We start from the raw sequence: 20,877 nt of genomic DNA, 5'->3' as shown, positions 1-20,877 counted from the left end.
CCAGGCCAGGCAGCAGTACTCCAGATGGGGCCTCACAGGAGCCGAGTAGAGACGATCACCTCCCTCTCCTTGCTGGTCTCCCCTTTTTTAATGCAGCCCAGGCTTTCCGGGCTGAAAGCACACACTGCTGGCTCATGTCCAGCTTCTCATCTACCAGGACCCCCAAGTCCTTCTCCACAGGGCTGCTCTCAAGGAGATCTTCCCCCAGTGTAAGTAACTGGGATTGCCCTGACCCAAGTGCAGCCCCCTGCACTTGGCCTTACTGAACCTCATTAGGTTTTCATGGGCCCACTTCTCCAGGCTGCCAGGTCTCTGTACATTAATACCCAACCAGTATTTATTTTAAAAGCTTTCAAGCCCATTTCTCTTTGTATTCTTCCTTAATAAAACCAAAACAAAATACATTAGGAGGCGTTCAAATGTTTCGGAAATGGGGAATGTAAGACAAGGGATCACGGTATACAGAGCTTGTTTATATTGAAAGAAGCTGATGATAGTTTGTTTACTCTAGAAAGACAAAATAAATTCTATGAAAAGTTCATGTAGACATTGTGCAGATTCAGTACAAAGTGGATCTTGGATCTGGATTTGGATTACACAGTGTGGAAAATCTTTTGAATTCTGGCTTGTGTTACCTACCTGCTCCTGTAAGCAGATGTCCATTGCTGTAGTTGGCTCCACTTGATACTAACCCTGTCCACACAATTCTTCTGAACCCCACTGGGCTCTTGTATAGACAGAGACAGGAATAAAGACACCCCATAGATGTGTAAGTCGCTATGTCAATATAATTTGAAATGCACTGCATTTTTTTAATTACTCATTTTTAGTCTGTTAGTATCCATTGTGCTGAGGGCTATCCATGCATGGAGTTGTCTTTTGTCCATCTGTTGTTATTTGAAAATAACTTGGGGTTCTTTGAATTTGAATGAAGACCGGTCACTTTGTGAAGTTCAAATGCAGTGAAGTTTTCATCCTGAAACTCAGTAAATTGGCTGGAGTAAAAAATGACCTCAGTGAAAGGTGTATGGAAATGTATGGAAAGGTAATATGAAGATTTAGTTCCTCCTTATGTGCCTTGATTGTTGTTTTTGTTGTTGTTGTTGTTGTTGTTGTTGTTTTTTTAATTCCATTTTGCAGTAAACAATGTTTAGAACAGAAGAAAATTAAGGGGAAAGAGCAAATGATTAAAAAAAAATAGTAAACAATTTTAAAAAAGCTGAGCTAAATCTTATTCCCTAAGTTATTGTAGAGGTTTTAAGATGGTAAAGTTTTCTAAGCTTTGCTTGTATAGCTTTTGATCATTTTCACCCAAAGTGATCTGTAAGATTCATTTTGACATCTGCCCATTGTAATACAAGTATTATTCTGACAACAACAACAAAAAAAGCACACTGTGTACTTTTGTTTATTGCTGTTCTGTTTTTAACTAGAATACTCCCTAGCTCATAGAAGGACTTAATTCAGGGTAGAAGCGTTCAGGGATCTTTTATGTGGATAATAGTAAGTTGGATGTTAATTTAAAATATAGTCTGTGTTGTTTTAGCAGGCTTCCAATTCTGTCTTTGACTTAGCGTTCCATTTTGATACTGACTTTATCAATTTTCTACCATTTCTTCTTTTTCCTTCCACCAGGTTTTTCATCAATGACATGTTTGGAAAATACTCTATCAACTATAAACTTTTGCAAAGAGAAGCCAGGGGAAATAAAACATCAGGATAGGCCTGGGAGTGGGGGGCAGGAGGGAGTGATGAGAAGAGAAGCCAAGCAGCAACAATAACCGCTGCTGGCCTAGCAGCTTTGAATTCAGTAAATTAGTGGGTCTTTCATTTTCCCTTTTTCCAGGGGAATAGTAGATGTTACTGTCAGTTTGTGATTAAACTCAGTGAATGGTATATGTGCATCAATGGAAACATCTGTGTAGGTGAAGAGGATCAGGGAGTGGGAAGAGATTGTTCAGTACTGCAGTTTCTTGGCCTTAAATTTCTTTCCTTTCTTTCCAAAATTGTAAAGTTTTGAGATCTTAGTGCTGGTATGTCCCAGACGGGTAAAAATCTCTTAATGCCATATTACCAAAAATGTAGAAAACTTTGCATTGCCATTTGTATGTATATTTGTGACTGTAAGTAAGAGCATCGTTCACATTATTCACATTAGTTTTCTATGTAGTAGAAAATTACTTTAGATGCTATTGAAATTTTTAGAAAGCATAAAAAAAAAAAAAGTGGTGTCATATTTCTGTATCTGAAAGTTCTTCAATATCTGAAAGCATCCACCTTCCTAACACTTTTTCTATTTATCACACTGCTTTTGTGCTCCTCCTTCACTGACACCATACAGTTCTGATTCTGTCGTGTCAGTTCTTCAACCTTCTGTGCATTGTCCAGTTGGGATAAGAATCTTGCTGTATGAATTAGTAGCCAAATGATTTAGAATTGGTAGGTCCAGTGGCAAAGCTGCTGGAAGCAAATGGTTGAACTTTCAGATAATGACAAAAGTGTACTCTGCTGGAAAATGCATTCATTTGAGTGATCTGCCACTACAACTCCAGTGAGATTTATAAAGGTTACTAGTAAAAATGGGATCTTCTGGGATTTTTAAGTTTTATCATTGAGGACAGTCATCCAAGAGCCACAGTATTATCTTGCTTGATTTCAGTGGCGTAATTTAACCTAGTGGGTGTACTTTTAAGGAAGTGCACTGAATGTTGTCATTGTCTCCACAAGTTCAGAATTGTATTGATGTAGAATGAGGGATTTCAGAATGTATTTAGGATATGGATGGAGAAATGTATTGCATGTTCTACACCATAGAATGAGCAGTTAGCTCCAGGCATCTTGTAATATGCAGCCGAAGAAGAAAAGCATGATTGCCTTGAATAAAGCATTCTACTTGCAAAATGATTGTTGCAGAATTTAATGCCAAAATGTGATCTGGAGCAACTTTTTACACAAGTGTCCTTTAGTTCCTTCAGTCTCACTTAAGCTTCAACTCCAGTAGAAATAAGGGTGTGCAGTTTGGGGGTGTCTTAAAAGTGGAGTCTAGTGACTGGTGTTGGATCTAAGTACTGGATGCAAACAGGGGAGAGATGCTACTGGAGCAGCACGCAAAAAAGCTGTCATATGTGTATTTTACTTGCCATGGCCATTAAGATTCTGCCATAGACTGTGTAGGCTCCCACATATTTGTGTTGCTTCACACAATTGCAGGGTTTGGAAGGGACCTCAAGACATCATTGAATCCCAATCCCCTGCTAAAGCACGTACCCTAGTACCCTACAATAGGTTGTGTGCATTTGTATATCTGTATATGCGTACCCACTCTATGTTTCAAAGAATTAAGCATCAAACTAGAGTAGAATATTAGCGTGGTTAAATTTAAGGACAGAGACCTTATATTTTATCTAACTTCTTCACCAGAACTTGTTATGAAATGACAGAATTCTTTATTAGTATCTCAGTGGCTGCATACATCAGATAAGTTAACCAGTCACACAGAAGAAGGGGAAAAAAAAAAAAAAAGGAAACAGTAGTATATAAATTATCACATTGTTGTTCTGGAGTCCACAGAGTCCTTCTATTCGACTTTTTCAACTACCTTTTCCTATCAGAACTTGTAGTTAATATAGCTGATCCATAAAAGCCTCCATGCAGTTGCTAGAGAAAGGTAATGTCTGGTGCTTTGGTTCCCCAGGACAACTGGTCAGAAATGCAGCAGAGTGAACACGACAGCTGCTGTTTCTGATAAGTAATCAGAATGGGCAGTTAATGTTGGTGAGCCACAGTCCCCTGTGCCAGTAATGGCAAAGTCTTTTTTGCCTCTGTGATGTGTTGCTGGTTTCATTAAATTAGCTCATTTCTGAAAATAGTTTTGCCATACGTACATAATACCAGAAGGAGATGGTCCCTGGAGATGTGAAATGTGTAGGTGTGGTACTTGGGGACATGATTTAGAGGGCAGTACTGGTGGTAGGTGGGCAGTTGAACAAGTTGATCTTAGAGGTGTTTTCCAACCTTAATGATTCATTCAGTTGTGTTGGTTGCTAGAATTATGGCGAGCTGTAGAAAGGCTTACATCTGCTGTGGAAAAGTGTTGCACTGGCAAAATCCAAGTAAATAAGTTTTCCTTCCAGATTTTCTACAAGGAATTTAATTACAAATAATTTCAATTTTGAGATTAAACTGGAGGAGAAAACAAACTGCACCAAGTCATTTTACTATACTTTATTATTGTCTTCGTATATAATACACGTCTCTTCATCTGTGCTTTTTGCTTTTTCAGAAGAAATGTTATTTTCTGAGAAATACATGGAATAAATACATTCTTGCTGTAAAGAACATTCTTCTCTATATGACTTTGTTTGGGGATGGGAAGTTGGGTTCAATACAGTCTGATCTTTACTTTCATTACTCTGAAAACAGTGAGCTGGTGGATAACGTGTTTTGTAGCTGTGTGAATTCATGTAGCTAATCCCTGGTCCTAAACTATTTTGTTTGAAGTTAGCTATTTCTATGTTTGAAGTTTGATTGCAAGCTGTTTGACAAGATGAGAAAGCGACTGTGTTTATTTTATTTGTGCAGTACCATGTGCATTGTGGTTATGGAATAAATAATAATTTAAAAGGAATTTAGAAGGAAGGGATTATTTATTGTCCTTTCTTCGGTTTCATTAGATTGAGAAACATCTCCATATTGGTTAAAGAAAATGTAGCATTTGGATATTGTGAAGATATCTGATTACTCTCACGAGGACTTAAATTAATTCCTTTCAATTTGGTGTTTATGCACAATTTGTTATAATGCGGATTTTATTTTGCTCTTGTATATTTTTGGACCATCATGCAGTCGAGAGAAAACAGTAGGATGCAACTTGTCATGAAGTGCTTTCAGCACTGTGAGTTAGGTGAAGAAGCTTGTGGAAATATAGAATTAGTATGAACGTGTGGTTCTTTTCAAAAGTACATTATTTTGGTGGGCTTCTTAGGAGAACTAAGCTGTATTTTTTATCCTTGTCAAGTTAGTCTAAACTGTTTAATGGTTTCTAGTGACTGTCTGCATGTTGTTGGGAGCAGCATTTAATTACTTACTTCTGCTGCGAGGATGTAAAGAGGGGGAAGAACTTTCAAGGGTGTTACTGAAGAACTGTGTATCATGAAACATCAGTTTTATTGTGTGGAAATTGAAGGCTAGAAAAAATCCTTATAGCTTTTTGCAGTACTTGTTACAGGGTATTAAATTGTATGTTCTGCAGTTGTTTTTTGTCCACAGCAATGTTTTTACTCTGGAAACAAGAGATGTATTATACCTGAGCATTGCTTTCCAAACTGTATCTGTTTCTTTATGTAGACTTGGCAAGGAGTGCTGGGAGGTTAGGGGCAAGGAGGTGGAAGAAGGCTTCTGCAGGTGGAATAAGGCTTTCTCCTGTTCCATAGGGAAGTGTTGGGTTTGGATTTACTTTCTGGCTTGTTTCTGTAAATTACTTTCATGGCTTTTTTCTTTACATCAACCAAGGCCTGCAGAGACTCCTTTATATTTTTAAGATGAGAAGTTTTTGGGAATTAAAATACACATGTTTGTACATAATTTGAGGAAAAAAAAAACAAAAAAAAAAACCTATATTATAGCAAGTTATTCTTGCTATGAGGCTGTCTGGTAGAATGACTGTCTTCCATCAGCAAGGCACTCCCTGTTTTTTTGCACAGTGGAGATGGAAGACATTGGGGGACAGATCAGCCCTGTAACTTGCTTTTACTAAATGAAAGAAATGTGTTCTAATTGTTTCAATATTTATTAATGTTGTCCCAGATCAGATGCATATTTTCAAAGATATTCTTTAATACTCATAGCCATTCATTGTAGTCAGACACTGCTTCTGGGTATCCAGTCCAGAATTGTTTTCAAGCTCCCATGTAGTATCCAACTACTAGAAATATTTTATGTGACCATTTTAATTTATTAGAAGCATATGCCTAATTCTGAGATAATGAGTTTCAACATCAGACTTAATAACCCAATTTTATATCTAATTGTCCAGATATAAACTTTTATAAGCCTCCCAGAAAGTCTGTAGTACTCTGTAAAGCCTTCTATGTTGTTTAATTGCCTGTGTTCTCCACTTCATTAGTTGTCTAAGTAAATAACTTTGATTTGTATCAAATTTAAGATTTTTTTTTTTCTGTTTGACTGTTTTTCTGTCCTGCATGGTAACAGATGGGTTGCACTTAGTTCAATGAACCAGATGCAAAAAGAGCAGAATTTGCAGTAAAATAATGTTGATGTTGTGTTTTCACCCGCACACAATAAACTAAGTCAACTTTTTGATACGTAAGGGGAACTTTTACACAATTTTGCTGTTACTAATTAGAACGTATCCACTATGCTCTGGGAAACAGGCAGCTTTCTCCATCTTGATGTGCTCACTGGTCTAGTTTGTGCATTTCTTTCTGAAGCAGTGTCAGCATAAGCAGCTCCTATGTTCTGCTCCAGGCTTCTATCTTTTGTTCCCGCTTCAATAACCACCCCTCTGTGCCTGCACGGTTGTTTGTGGTACTGTGCAATAAACTGGGTTAGGAAAGGTTTGGGTTTTTTTTTCCTCTTGAGATAATTTAGATCACGAATCAGTTCCCTCTTCCATTTTATCACGTGACCGCATACATGGCTGCGCTCTACCATCCAACTATGGATGCAGAAAAGAGACTAAGCAATGGAAACTACAAGAAAGTACTGAATATGCTCTACACAGCTGTATAATATAGAATAATTTATCTTCTCTGGTTTCCTTCCTTTTTTCTTTTTCTTTCTTTTATCTTTTTTTAATCTGAAGGAAGCATTAACTTCAAACCTTTGGTCACAGGAATGGTTTATCCCTCAAAATTCAGAATTAAGTTTGGGCATTTAGAATCATACTTCTGTGGAGTCCAATTCCATAGTTTAATTCCTTTGGACAGGAACTAGAAGAAGTAATGCATTTTAATCAAGATGCCATTCACCAAGTGCATCTTTGCTGGTACTGTCTTTTTTTATTTTTGGTGGCTGGAAGGAAACTTGAAAACTTGAGAAAATAAAATTGCATTTCGTACTTTGACTTTTGCTGTGTACAGTAACACAGGACTCTGAAAATACACAGCAGGATACCATGCAACACTGAATTTCTCAACTTTGCTGAATGCAAATCCTTGAAAAGATCATTTGAATTGAGAGGGAAAACCAGTTGTTGGTAGGGCAGCTTCTTTCTAAGGTGACAATCTTGCAAGGGTTATGCACAGATTCTTCACTTGATGTTAAACAAATCTCTTGGAAAGTTCACCAAAAGTCTGAAGAACACCACCAGCAGTAGTGTATAACAACTTTTTCACAGTGCTACTTCTGTGAAGAGGTGTTCTTGTAGACAACTGACATGACTGCTGGCTTGAAAATGAACATTTGCATTTCTCCTGGAATCTTGGCAAGCAGGATTTCAAGTAAAACAACAAAAATCTCTCCACATAACACAACTTGTCCAAGTTTGTGAATTGAAAAACCTATAGAAGTCATCTGCCTGGATGTAGAATTTAATCAAATTTATTTAATTAATTGCATAAGGCTGCATATTTTACCACAAACTCCTTTTCTGGGGGCCCAGCAGATGTCCCATCTGAAATACTGAAGTCATTGACATTCGTATTTTTTGTGACTGATGCAGTTCTGATGGAGTTCATTTGGGTTCATTCAGTGTTGTGTCCCAGGTTGATTACTGGGCAGAAAGGAAAGATAAGCTCTTGAGCACGTACTCTGAGGCAGAAGCCATCACAAGAAACATCTTCTAGCCTCTGGAGGCCAAGTTTGTCATTGTACCAGCCTTCAAAAAGTGGAAAATTGGGACTTACTGCAGAGCAAAGCCCTATAGCTGTTGAGATCGTATCCAAGTCTGCAAAATGAGAAGCAGACTGTACCATGCATTCAAACTGGTGTTTCAGGGTACATCCCCACACTCAGCTGTATAGTGAGCAGCAGCTGACTATCCTAGTCAGAAAAAAATGAAAATCACAAAAAGTTTTGTCCCATCCTGCATAGATTGTTTTACTGGGTTTTGTTACTGATTTGAACATTTAGAGAGGCTTGCTCTTCTTTTGTACATATCATTGAAGACTGTATCAGAAAAGTGGATCTGAACCTTCTGCCACTTCTGGAACCTTTCTCATTACTTAAGCTAGTATGCTAGCCTTATGTTGTGTTCTATACAATGAAAATTTAAACAATGCCATCAGCAGAATTCTACTTATGAAAGATGTTAGAAAGGATGTTTTTAGTAGCGGTAGAATCACAGAATGGTTTGGGTAAAAGGGACTCTGTGACAAATTAGCAAGCAAGTCAGCATTCAAAGAAAAACAATCCAGAGAATAACCAGAGGGCTGTTGTTGTACAGCAGTGGGAGTGTGACCTCTCTCTCTGTGACTTGAGGCTTGTACAGTATAACAGTGAGCTTTTGGATGGTAGGAGGAAGGTGGTGCCTGGATGCCTGCCTCAGCCTATTTGCTGTGCTTGGATAAGCAAATGACATGTTTTAAAACATTTGAACAAAGGTGGATAGCAGCAGTATGAAGTTTATATCAAGAAGGAAATGGGAGGTATCTACTTCTAGACTGGTTGGAGTGTGTTAGGCACTGTTGTGGAGCACGTTCCAATTTCCTTTGCTCCAGAAGGAGGGTTACTGATGTACCACAGAATGGAACAAACTGCAATGAATGGCCATGAGTACTGAAAGAATATCTTTGGAAATATGCATCTGATCTGGACAAAAGTGCTAGCATAAATATACCAGGGATAACTTGGCTCTGTATACCTGCTGCAGTCTTCAGATCACTTCACTGATGGTGATACAAATGTGGTTTCACTTGTATAAGCCTCTGTTCTTTCTGATTCCATTTCAAACCCAGTCTTGGTTCTTAGTTCTGCATCTAGTCCTGGTCCAAACGTGTCTCACTCCTGCTTTCTAAGTTCTGGGGCTGACGGACTTACTCTTTGTTGATGGGAATGGTAGGAAGTAAAAGTAAGATTGTAGCACTGTTTGATTACCTATCTCTGTTTATCTTGGCAGTAGCCCATCAAAAATGAGCAAAGTATGGCACTGTAAAGTCTAAGACAATAAAAACTCTTCTAGTAGAGTGCTCTTGATGCATATGAGTGCTCTAATGAAATGTAGTACTCAAAGAGGAGAACTTCCTATTCTAGACTGAGAGCCCACCTTCAACTGACGGAGCATTGTCAAAAAGAAAGCATAAAGTTAATTTTTCTACAGATTGCATTTGCTGTGTAATGCAAAACGTTGGATCTGCATAACCTAAAAAGCTCCAAAGAAAGAACCCTTTAAGAATTTAGGTAGGGAGCAATCCTATTGAGTTCTTCTTTGGCAGAAAGTTGACTGAAAGTATTTCTGCAGGAAGCAGGCAGCCAAACTTGAATTGCAAGGCAAAGAAACCCGGTTCCTGGCCTGAATCAACTGAGTGATATATGAAAGGCAAACTTTACAAACTGTTTTCATTCTTGTTTGAATGTGCTCATAACAATGGCTGTACTGGAGCTGACAGTCAGGAAAATGGATGACACATCACTAGGAAGACATGAAGCCACCATCCCACATATTTCACTTGGATTTGGTTGTTTCTCCTCTGCCTTTCTCATACTGTTAGTTTTGCTCAGATTAAGCTTTTGGGCTGGAGTTGATTGTGAGCTGGGTATAACTGCAGGATGAATAATTGCAGTCATATTTTTAATCTTAGCACAGCTGAAAAGCTTTTTGTTTTATTAAGAAGTGTGTTTACAGAAACAATTTTTGCCATGTGGGTGCAATCTGTTGTAAATTCAAGAACTTTTATAACAAAGCTCATAATTTTGAAGGATTTCAAGCTTTTGATTATACATAACTGAATTTTTGGATCAGGGATAACAAATTATTATTATTATTATTATTTTTAAGAAAGAGGATGACTCTTCCACTCTTCCTTCCTCTCCTGTTCTGGAGCTAAAACAGCTTGGCAATGGTGTTTGAATGTGGTTCCAGTTAAACCAGTTTTGAAACACAGTTTCAGGCCAGACTGGAGTAAGGCCAAAGTATGTTAAAACTAAGTTTGAAAACTTAATTTGAAGCTAAAATTGTAGCTGTAGTGAGAGAGACCAATGTTGAACTCAGATTAAATGTTTGTTTCTTCCCTCTCCTCCTTTTTCTCCTCTCTCCAGTTAGGCAAGCTGTGTGATGCTGCTGGAAGCTGCCTCTGACTTTTCATGAATCTCACGACTCTTCTGCCCCAGTCTCGGTGCGGTGTGCATCTCCCTCACTCTTTGAGGAGTAGCTGACTTTTAAATTGTGTTATTATTAGCTGAAAATCCACTTACCTTAATAATTAACTTGTGTGGAGCCTATAGCACTGCAGATAACTGATTTTTTTTTTTGCTGTGCCATTTCTGGTAAAGCATTTGAATCAAAGGCTGTTTCTATCTCCCTTGAAACCTAGTGTTGTACAGACATAGCTATTTACAACTGATTTAGTTTATCTGCTGTTGACTTTAGAAGTTTGAAAGGATGACTGCAGGATATTATTTTTCAAGTCTGAGTAAAAGTGATTGTGCATCTTTTTTTCCCACAGTGAAAATGTCTAGACTTTTCTGAACCTTTGTAAAGCTGTTATCCAGACAAATTAGTTCCATGAATTTGAACCACATCAACCTCAAGAATTATCCAAATAACTGGGGTCACCAAGTCATTTTACTTTTAGCTATAATACAAAACACTGCTAGTAATCTGAAAAGCTGACAGATATGAAAAAAAAAAATACTCATCAGCTACAGTCTTTTTTTTTTCTTCTTCTTCTTCTTTTTTTTTTTTTCTTTTTTTCTTTTAGGAAAGTTTTCAGTTCATCTGAGTGTCGAGATATTTCCCAGCAGAATGGGTATTCTGTTGCAAAATAATTCAGGCTGTCTTCATGCATCAATATTAATAAGCATAGGTGCCATGAGGAATCCTTTGTGGCCAAAGTCTAAAGCCAAGCATACGAGTAACAGTCAGTGTAATCCCCAATTATATTTTTGGAAGATGTTCAGTTAATTTGAGGGACTATCATGCTCCAAACTGCCATTAGCTTCTCTTTAGATATTTTCTACTGCTTCAGAATTTGTACCAATGCCAAAATTAACTCTTCCATATCCTAGGCTTTTCATCTAGCTTTGTGTGTACTTCCGAATGGCCTTTTTCCAGCATGTACTTGTTTTTATGCTGTCTCTGTATGCCATATACTTAGTCTGATAAACTTCAAAGAAAGAAATCCTCTGGACACTGCTTGCATTCACTTGAAAGACGTCTATGTACTCTCTTTTACCTAGGCTTCTCTGAGTGTGCTTTGGTTTAGATCCAGACAGTCAAGCCTGTGAACATTATTTTGTTTGTCTGGTCCTTTGTGGGAGAAAGGGGAGAAAATAAAGTAGTATGAATAAATCATGATAAGCTGTTTCAGAAAGAATCAGACTCATTGTTTTATCAATTTCCCCAACTGAAGGTTAGCTTTCAAGCTTTGAACCTGTTAACAGAACACAACTGGCATTGTATGAAATAGCTTTCTGGGATGCTCTTGCTGTTTGTTTTCAGGGCCTACCTTACAGAACTTTAGGAACAAGTAGAATGAAAGACAATTGGAAATTACTTCAGCACTTGAAGGAGTCATGATATTGTCATCACATCACTGATCCCAGTGTGTATTTTACAGTTCAACACCTCTCTGCTTTTTCAGAGGCGTTTTCTGAGATCTATGTGTGGGTCGTGACAAAATTTCAAATGGCACGCACTCATACAGGTATCACAGCAGAGAGCGAAGTTGTATTTCAAACAAAAACAAACACAATGGATTTTTATTCTTAAAGAGTAGCTGTCTTTGATCTCTGAGCTCATTTTTTCTCCCATTCCCAAGTTTGGGTTTAACAACTATCAGCATTTCTATATGAAACATAGCAGTCCAGTGGTAAGCCAACTGTTGTCTTTTGGAGGGAAAGTAAGTTTTTCAGCTGTGGACAATTCACCCACTTACTCCTGCCTGAATTAAAACATCCTTTTAAACTTATTGGTATTATTCCTAGCTGTTGATTAGATGTCTGCAGTTTGTGGTGGGTTTTGTAATTCCCATCAGAAAACCCATCTTTTTAAGAACGGTTTTGAAGATAATGTAACAGTTCTATTGCTTTGGAGATTGTGTTCATTTCTCTTTATGATTGTAAGGAATTTCAGAGAAAGTGAAACATGCCTTGCGAAGTTTTATCTCTCCTGCTTAGAAGATTACAAAGTTTATATTCACCTATACTTATTAGAGTAAGTAAATTGACTCAGAAAAACCCACAGTCTCCCCACAGCAGACTGCACAGGTAGGTGTCCAGGTGGGTCTTGAATATCTCCAGAAAAGGAGACTCCACAACCTCCCTGGGCAGCCTGTTCCAGTGCACTGTCACCCTTACTGTGGAGAACTTCCTTCACATATTGGTGTAGAACTTCCTATCATAGAATCATAGAATCATGGAATCATAGAATCATAGAATTGCAAGGTTGGAAAGGACCTACAAGATCATCTAGTTCAACTGCCCCTGTTTCCCCTTGTCCTGTCCCCACAGACTGCTGAAAAGAGGTTGGCCATGTTCGTTTGACTCCCACATTTAAGGTATTTATAAACATTAATAAGATCCACTCTCAGTCTTCAAGGTTGATTTTAGCCTCTTGCTCTAGCCGGAAATTCCGCTGTGCGTAGAACTATAGCACCAGAAGACATGAAATATCTTTAATATAACTTCCTAGATCATTGCATTTCAAATAGCAACCTGTTTGCTGGATTTGGCTCTTCAGAACTGAGTCTGTGCCGGCCACTTTCTTCTCCTGAGGCAAGGAAGGAATGGTCTGTGGCTAGATCCTACTTCTACACCTACACTTTGAACTCAAGTTCCTGTCATTACCACCAGAGCTCATGAGAAATCAAGGGAAGAGGACAAAATTATTCCTAATTGTGATCCAGCCATAACAACAGTGGCTGGGCCACCCAGAAATAAGCCATCCTTTTGGATAGTAGATGCTGAAAAGCAGTCCTAGAAATACTGTGGTGGTTTGCACTCGAACACACACATGTAACACACACACACATGAACACACATACAATATTTGGAAAGAATGAAAAAATCTCTTTGGTGATAACTGGGCAAGTTATTTGCAGTGTCCGGAGATTGTGGGGTCTGATTTTTTGCCAGATTTTAAGTTTTTTTTTTTTGTTTGTTTTTTGTTTGTTTGTTTTTAAGCACATAGAATAATCAGATTGGAATAGAATCTAGTGTTTCATGAAATTTTCCCTCTGATTTATTCACACCATGACTGGAGATGAGGCTGGTTTTTTTTTTGTTTTTTTTTTTGTATATTTAGAAGAAGTTTGTGATATAGAAACCAATAAGGGGAGAAGTATCTTTTTTCACTTCAATTACTGGATGATAAAAAAGATGAAAGAGGTGAACATTTTGTAAAGGAACAAATATGAGATAATTTTCTAACTAAATATGCTTTATTTTTTCTTGGCTGATGTTTCAATACTTGTTAGTCAGAGAGGCACGCCTGAGGGAATTCACAATTACCTGTGTGACACCTTTTGGTCAGAGATTGGGCATGCCTTTCAGATTCATCAGAAGTGGCCAGGGAAGAAAGTGACTAAGGGGAGGAGATCATATTAAAAGTTTATTGGGATGATCTGTGTTCGTTGTGAGTAGAATTAAAAGTCATAAACTTATAGGATTTTCCCAAGGCTCAGAAGAAAAAAAATTGAAAAACTGGATTTCACCAGATCTCCGTGTGTGAGAGAAAATGAGCTGTCCCTGCAGTTAGTGATGAAAATAGTGAATAAAACAACAACATTATAGAAATTATCATTTCTGCAGGCATTTTCCAGCATAGGAAATTATTGTTAATGTGATACGTCTGGAAATTTCTAATTGAAAGATCTTAAAATAAAACCCAAATATCCCCTCAATGGCAAAAAGTCAAAATAGACTGAGAAAGAGATTATGTATTCTTAAAGTTTCTATATATAAATATGTATACACAATCATAGAAGGACTGGACTATTAATTTGTAGTTGGTTAATTCAAATAATAATAATGTGCTTGCTACCTTCTTAAGTTTACATAATAAACAAATATACATACTCACTAGTATGTTATTACACATTTGGCATTTGTCTTGGAGTGATGTCATAAACGGATTTTTAGGTGTCTTTGCTTCGATTCGAGATGGTGTGAGTTCCACGAGCCTCATGAAAAAGTAGAAGAGAACAGTATTCAGTAACTAACATCTCAAAAAATGTTCAGTGCTTTAGTATTTGGGATTCTGGTCAGTCTTGCTTCTGTATATGCAAGAGGAACATTCCCAGTAAAGTCTTAGAAAAGTCACTAGATGCTTTTTAGCAGAGGTTTGATCTACTATGGATAAGATATGCCTCTAATGGGACAACACTGCAGTACGTGGGAATCAAGAAAGGAAGCAGCTGGGCATTTTAAAACCACTAGAAGAATCTCAGAAGTTTCTGGGAGATTGATTTCGCGTTTTTAAAACTTGTATGAATTAATACTCCAGAAATTTAATGAATTTCCTTAAAGCATCCTGCGGAAGCAGTTGTCCATGCAGACACCTGTGACTGACTTGAATTCCTAAATACGGGATCATCCCAGCAGGTAACATCAAGATGTTGTCTACTTTATTGTTTTGACACAGAAAAGATGCCTGCCAGAACTTGATGAATCCTTTTACAAATACTAATACATCTTCTCAAATCCTGCTGGAACTGCATAAGCTGTTAAAACCACGTCATGTTGTTCTTTTCTTGGGAATATTAGAACTCACCTTTGTTACAGTTGGCTCCAAAGTCCTGACTTTCAAGGCGAAGTAGCAGGCTCTATTTGAAATTTCTATTTGAGGGATTGTAATGGTTTACTTAGAGCCCAGTCCTGCCAACACTTTTGTTCATGTTTAACTTCCACACATTATGAGTAGTCATATGGGAAAGCACATGGATATACTTTTGCCGAACTAATGCCTCCAGTTATGTAAGAAGGCATGGCTTTTTGGCCTGGAGCTGTGAGGCTGTATCTGTGAGACGAGTCAGAGACAACAACAGAGCAGCTTTTAACCAGGCATGGTTTGTCATTTGGACTCCTATGGCGTTTTGATTTAGTCAGTGCAAGAGTTTCGTTTCACAAATGAATTGGAATTATTATTATTTTAATCCCTGGGCATACATTTCTGCATAAATCTCCTACATTAACTTCATATTATTTTGACCCCAGAAGAGAAAGTCCTAAAAAGAGCCTGCTGTTGGAAAATAAAATAATTCTTTCAGTTCTTTCCTTCTATTGTGCTCAGCTGATTCATAGCAAGAAGAGAATTTCTAAGCAAATTCTTTATGGCAAGAATCTGCTGCAGAAACCCTAGGGTACACAAGTCAGAGAAATGTTGGATGAGGCACTTTGGATGAATGCAAGAGTTTTATATTTGCTAAGGAGCAGAAAATGCCAGGACCAAAGCTCCCCAAAGCCACAACCAAAGTCATGCTGTAATATTGTTGGTCAGAACACTGTATCTATAGGATTTGTCTGCATTAGCAGATAAATTAGCTTCTGGCTTGTCCCTAGCTTGTGGTCTTCCAATGTAAGGGATGAGGTGGCTGGAATGGAGGTCAACATGAAGAAAAGCATGAGTACTGATGTTTGCTGCAGCTTCCATGAACAAGACCTTTTCTACCTACATTTTTTAGCACTTGAAGAAAGGAGTAGCCTCAGATAATGTAAGAAATGGCATCTGAATTCTTGAAATAAGCACACTCTTTTTGGAGGTGTATCTCTTTGGATGTAGGAGAGATAAGGAAAGGTTGTCTTGTCCCTTACATTTAACCACAGGAAGTAGGACATTTCATGAGAAAAGAATATGAGCCCTCCATGCTCCTTCAGCAGGGGCAGATTTACACTCAGGCTGGAAGCTGTGAGCAAGTCATAGGGGCTGACACAGTATGCACCTTTTTTTTCTCTATATTTTTATGGCAAAGATTTTTAAATGATGAGGAATTTAGAGCTTTGCTCTGCAAGACTTGTCATTTCAGTGTTCTCTGAACAAAAAGAGAAATACTGAAACACAAATGTTTAAAGACAAACAATATACTGTGAATAATATTGACTGGAAATCATACTGCCTGTTTGGGGTAGGGCGATCTGCCACTGGAAGTAGTAAAAATACTGCTGTATGTTATCCTTGGAGTTTAGTTTATGATGGAAGATAATTTTTAAGAAAGTAGGATTATTTATTGATTGTGTCACAGGAATATCTGGACTATTCTAATTTCAGCAATTTTACATTTCAAGCCATATAAAGGAGAAGAAGCTATACAGTGTGTGTCCTGGTTCAGCAGAATGGTCTCTAACCAGTCTCTGTAAACAGATACTCTTCTGTCTTGTTTCTAATCACAGTAATATTTTTCAGATTAATGATGCTCTTTTAAAATACACTCAGTAAAAGCTATTTCCATGCTGCACTGTTGGATTCAGGTGTCAAAGCACTACAGAATGTTGCTCAAAGTGTTCAACAACTTCAAAGTCGAATTATTTGTAACAAGAGCAGCAAACGCCAATGCTTTTTTCACGGTGGGGGACAAAGTAACACATCCCCATTTTTCTCAACATTCAGGGTATTTAAAAAGAGTCCCCTGGGGATGCATGGGGGGTATCTTCACAACCTTTGTGCTTTGTATGTAGGAAGATAGGTGTATTTCAGTGGAGAAAGCAGCGTCCTCATGATGTTACAATTTTGAGAAAGTGGATATGGTTCATCTGAACAGCAGCGAGACTTTCTCCCTCCCTGCCTGCACTGGGCAAATCACTCACCAGCTCCCGGCCTCCAATCACCTGAGGCTGCAGAGCCTCCACCTCCTTCACAGCAGCTCACACACCACATTTAGTTTGCTTTATCACATATTTCAGTAAAATCACATATTTAGGACTACAGAAGTTCAGGACTGGGCAAGAGAAGCAGAAAATTGTCTAGCAGAAGTTGCTCTGTATAAGGTTTGTAATGCTCAAAAAGCAATCTGAAAACATGCTTATCATATGCTTATGATATGCTTATCATATAAAACATTGCCTGTTAACATGTGCTTTCTGAATAGCAATACCTGTGCTATTTGGTATTAAATTTAGTGTACTTTACATTGTTGTTATGTCTTTGAGTGCAAATTAGTGTCTTATATGTGATTTATGTCTTCCTTCTCAGGCTGAAATCTGTTCCTAGTTTTGGATGATAAATCTTTCATTTTCTATTTATGCATATTCTGTTACAGGTGCTGCTTCCCAATTTTTTGGGCCTTATGAATTATTTAGATAGACTACTTTAAATATTCAAAGACAATAGAAATTCTTTTATTGTTTAGCACAAAGTCAACTTTTATGACATCAAAAAGTTGCAGCTGCAGTAGAATCATGAATAGAATGTACACATACTTTTTGACTTTTCTTACTTTCATATTTTATTACACTGGATCTAATCAATGCAACGCTGCAATTTTGAGTAAGATCTTGCAACAATAAATGTTGCAAACAATTTTTTCTGCTAAATTCTACAGATGGAATACAACTGGTACAGCTTACAGGTTTTTGCAGGAAACAGGCTGAAGAAAGATTCTGAATTAATCTGTGTATTTATATTTCTGCATTTTGAGAATGTTACAAACATGCTAGGATATTTGCTTCATCGTTTATGTGCTGTTTAAAGTGTTAAACTACTGGACCTAACACTTATGTTGTAGTATATAATAGGAGATTAACAATATAAATTAGAAGTAAGTTGTCTTTAAATTACTTTTGCTTAAGGGATCATTAAATATACGTAACAGTCTAACAACTTTCAGAGGTATTATATGGCTTTATAATGCTTGTTTGTAGGAGAATGTTTACCTTTTTAATTAGAATCTTTAATGGAAATTTTTGTACAAAATATTGGTTTGCAGCAGTAGTGCAGTGGTAATTTAATCAAAAGCTTTTTTTTTCCATCTGAAGCTTGGATTTGATATGTACTGATTTAAATCACTTATTTAAAGTAATTAAGATGTTACTTTTGAATGAAAGTTTGGTACAGCACACACTGACCTTATACAGCAGTTACTTTTATACTCTATTGTTATTCATCTATTTGTGTTTTGTTTTGGAGTAGAAAGCTGATAGTTTGTGTAGGCTTTACAGACTGTGAAGTATCCAGTGCAGTTTTAAAGACTAACGGAAACTTTCCAAAAGGAGACTTTGCCCCTTGCACTGTGTTTGTAGATAAAAGTTTTTTTAGACCAAACTTGTGCTGCTAAGAAGAGCCTAGCACCAGATGGCTGTTAAATGGTCCTGATCATCTGTCTATCCAACTGAATTCATACCAGGTATGAATTGTAAGACTGAACTCATCTGCTTGGGATTGCACTCAGATGAGAAGTGATAAGGTAAATTGTCTGCTTTACAGACAGGAGTTCTGTGATCAGGAAAGACTGAAATTAAGAAGCAGGTTCTGTCAGCAGCTACTGTAGAGAGAAACCAACAAGATAATAAAGAGTGAAGGGGATAGGATAAGAATCTGTGGTTATTCAGGTACTCCAACAAGTACTGTCTGTGTCCATGAGACATGAAGAAGCTTTCCATTTTTTCCCGTGTTAGGTCTATCCAATTTCCCTTCCTGTCAAAACAAGGCCCCCCTGTCCTGTTGATCTCTTTGTTGTAATGCAGTTGAAAGGGAAAAACTGTAAGCTGTGACATGAACAGCTGTGGACTTCTTTCTAGGAATGCATTTGGGGAAGGGAGAAGCTTGAATATGGACCGAGCATTGATTTTCAAATCTCAGGCAATTGAACTGGGGCCTCCTTTTTTCAGAGGACTGTTGAAGACATTTTCTGTGTTACAGAGTAATCTATAGCAAAAGAAAAACTTAATCCAGGAAAGGTTTCAGGAGTGCAGTGACCCAGAGTGAGCAGAGTCAGGAGCTGCCATCTCAGTTTGCTTCAGACAAAGGCATCTTGCCAAGGTCAGTGACGAATGGACTTCATAGATGTTTGCTTGTGACAAATGTCTCTATAAAGCAGGCCTGGCACAGATTTGAACAGGAGAAGAAATTGACTGGATCTGCTTCTAGCCTTACTAGGTATCTTACTAGAGATAAATGCCTGTAAGCATCAAGCTGAAGGTGTGAGGAAGCCTCTGAGAAAAGTCAGAGCTGCTCAGCTTTGTGGAGACAGGCCTGAGGGACCCGGCTGGAGTTGGTGGCAGCAGGGGTAAAGAAGTTGCAGAGGCTCCAACATGTTTTCAGTGCAGCAGGACTAAGGCCCTTTCTGAGCCTGGCTGCAGTCAGTGTGAGGTTGTCCAGGACAATGCTGCCACCAAAAGGCACTCCCAGCCATTGCCTTCTTGCTTCTGTGGGTTAGTGGCTGAGCATGAGGTGTTTTTAGCTGTGGTGCTGTGGTGAGATGTGCTTGTTCAGTAGCATATGTCCTTAGGGGCCCAGGTTATTCTTCCAAAGCGGGTAATGTATATCCTTACAGGAGACACCTTAGATGAATCACTTGCCAGTGATTTCTGAAGGCACTTTGTTACCACCTGTGCCATTTAGGCTGGTGGGGAGACCAAATAACCTCATCAGTTTTTCCTATCAAGTATGAAGTGATCTGTATTGGACTCTTCCAATGTCTCATCCAAATCCAAATGAGGCCATGTCTGAGGTAGATCTCTGTGTGTGGGGCACAGCAACAGAGGTTGTGAAGTAGCAGTCAGACATTCATTTTCCATACATAAATAGTTAGGAACCAGTGTAAAGCATTCAGAATTGCAGTGGTCATCTAGGATATGTGTTTTTCAAGGCTAAGAAAGGACGGATATACCTAAAATATTATGTCTTTTGTGTGTGAAGGGTTTTTTTGTCTCTATGAAGTTTGTGTCTTCTACCTTTTCTTTGCTCATGCTGCAGTTTCAAAGAAGACTAAAGAAGAAAGGGTGGGTTGGAGTCAGAAGAGGTGTTTCACCTCACTGATTTGTGGTCGACAAAGTTCAGAAACAAAGAATGATAGAATTTGGAAGGGACCTCTGGAGATCACCTAGTTCACCCCCCTGCTCCTTCCACAGGAATCAGAGAAAGTAGAAGCAGAAAAAAAAACCCACAAACATATTTTTTCAGAAAGATTGCCTCTCAACAGAGAAAACCAGAGGCACCCAGCTGGCCACTGTGATAGATGACTTTACAGTCTTCAGGGTTTATTGTGAAGTGCAAAGGAATGGAGTAATCTGAGATCCATTTGAACAATGAAAGCCTTGAAAATTGTTTAATGTTCAGAGAACAAAGTCTGCCAGAATAGCTTTTCCCGTTAATGAAATATCAACAATCTATTTCAGGGGGAAAAAAGATCACTCAAAACAAAAACAAACAACCCAAACTAAAACAGCAAAAAAACCTTGCCTGACACACCTCCTTTGCTCAGTCCTGGGACAGCCATCACCTTTCTAATGAGCATTAAATATCTGCCTGGGCTATTCAAGTCTGTTCACTGTAATTCCAACTTCCTTTCCTCTGAAAGTTGAGTGGAGACTTAATGAGTCTCTTTAAAGACTAAAGCAGCATGACAGTGTACCTGGGGGAGTTACAGGAAGAGGAGGAAAATGTTTCTGCTCAGATTTCTCTCTCCTTGATATCCAAGGGTTTTTTTTTTTTTTCAGGCAGTCATTCGGAATGGCAGTTTTCTTGCCTCTGAATTCTTGTTCCAGGAGCAAATACTGCCATAGTAAGACATCCCTCTTGATGGAAAATCATTGCTGTTAGTGATGAGT

General features: G+C 38.1%; 1 protein-coding gene across 4 annotated transcripts in view; it reads left to right on the top strand.

The window, feature by feature from the left end:
• The window catches only part of SLC7A2 (solute carrier family 7 member 2), a 43,748-nt gene that overhangs the window by 1,541 nt on the left and 21,330 nt on the right, over nt 1-20,877 (top strand). The window contains exon 1 of one of the 4 annotated variants that reach the window (XM_048943391.1): nt 16,928-17,097. The exons of 1 other annotated variant lie outside the window; for it this stretch is intronic. The gene's annotated coding sequence lies outside the window, so the exon portion shown is untranslated. Of the gene's footprint in view, nt 1-16,927; nt 17,098-18,246; nt 18,453-20,877 lie in introns of those variants that run through there. 2 more of the 4 variants (XM_048943388.1, XM_048943390.1) reach the window with 2 other exon arrangements.

Source organism: Lagopus muta, chromosome 4 (genome assembly GCF_023343835.1).
Source record: "Lagopus muta isolate bLagMut1 chromosome 4, bLagMut1 primary, whole genome shotgun sequence".
In the NCBI taxonomy this organism is placed as follows: Eukaryota; Metazoa; Chordata; class Aves; order Galliformes; family Phasianidae; genus Lagopus; species Lagopus muta.
This window is presented reverse-complemented; position numbering and strand designations above follow the sequence as displayed.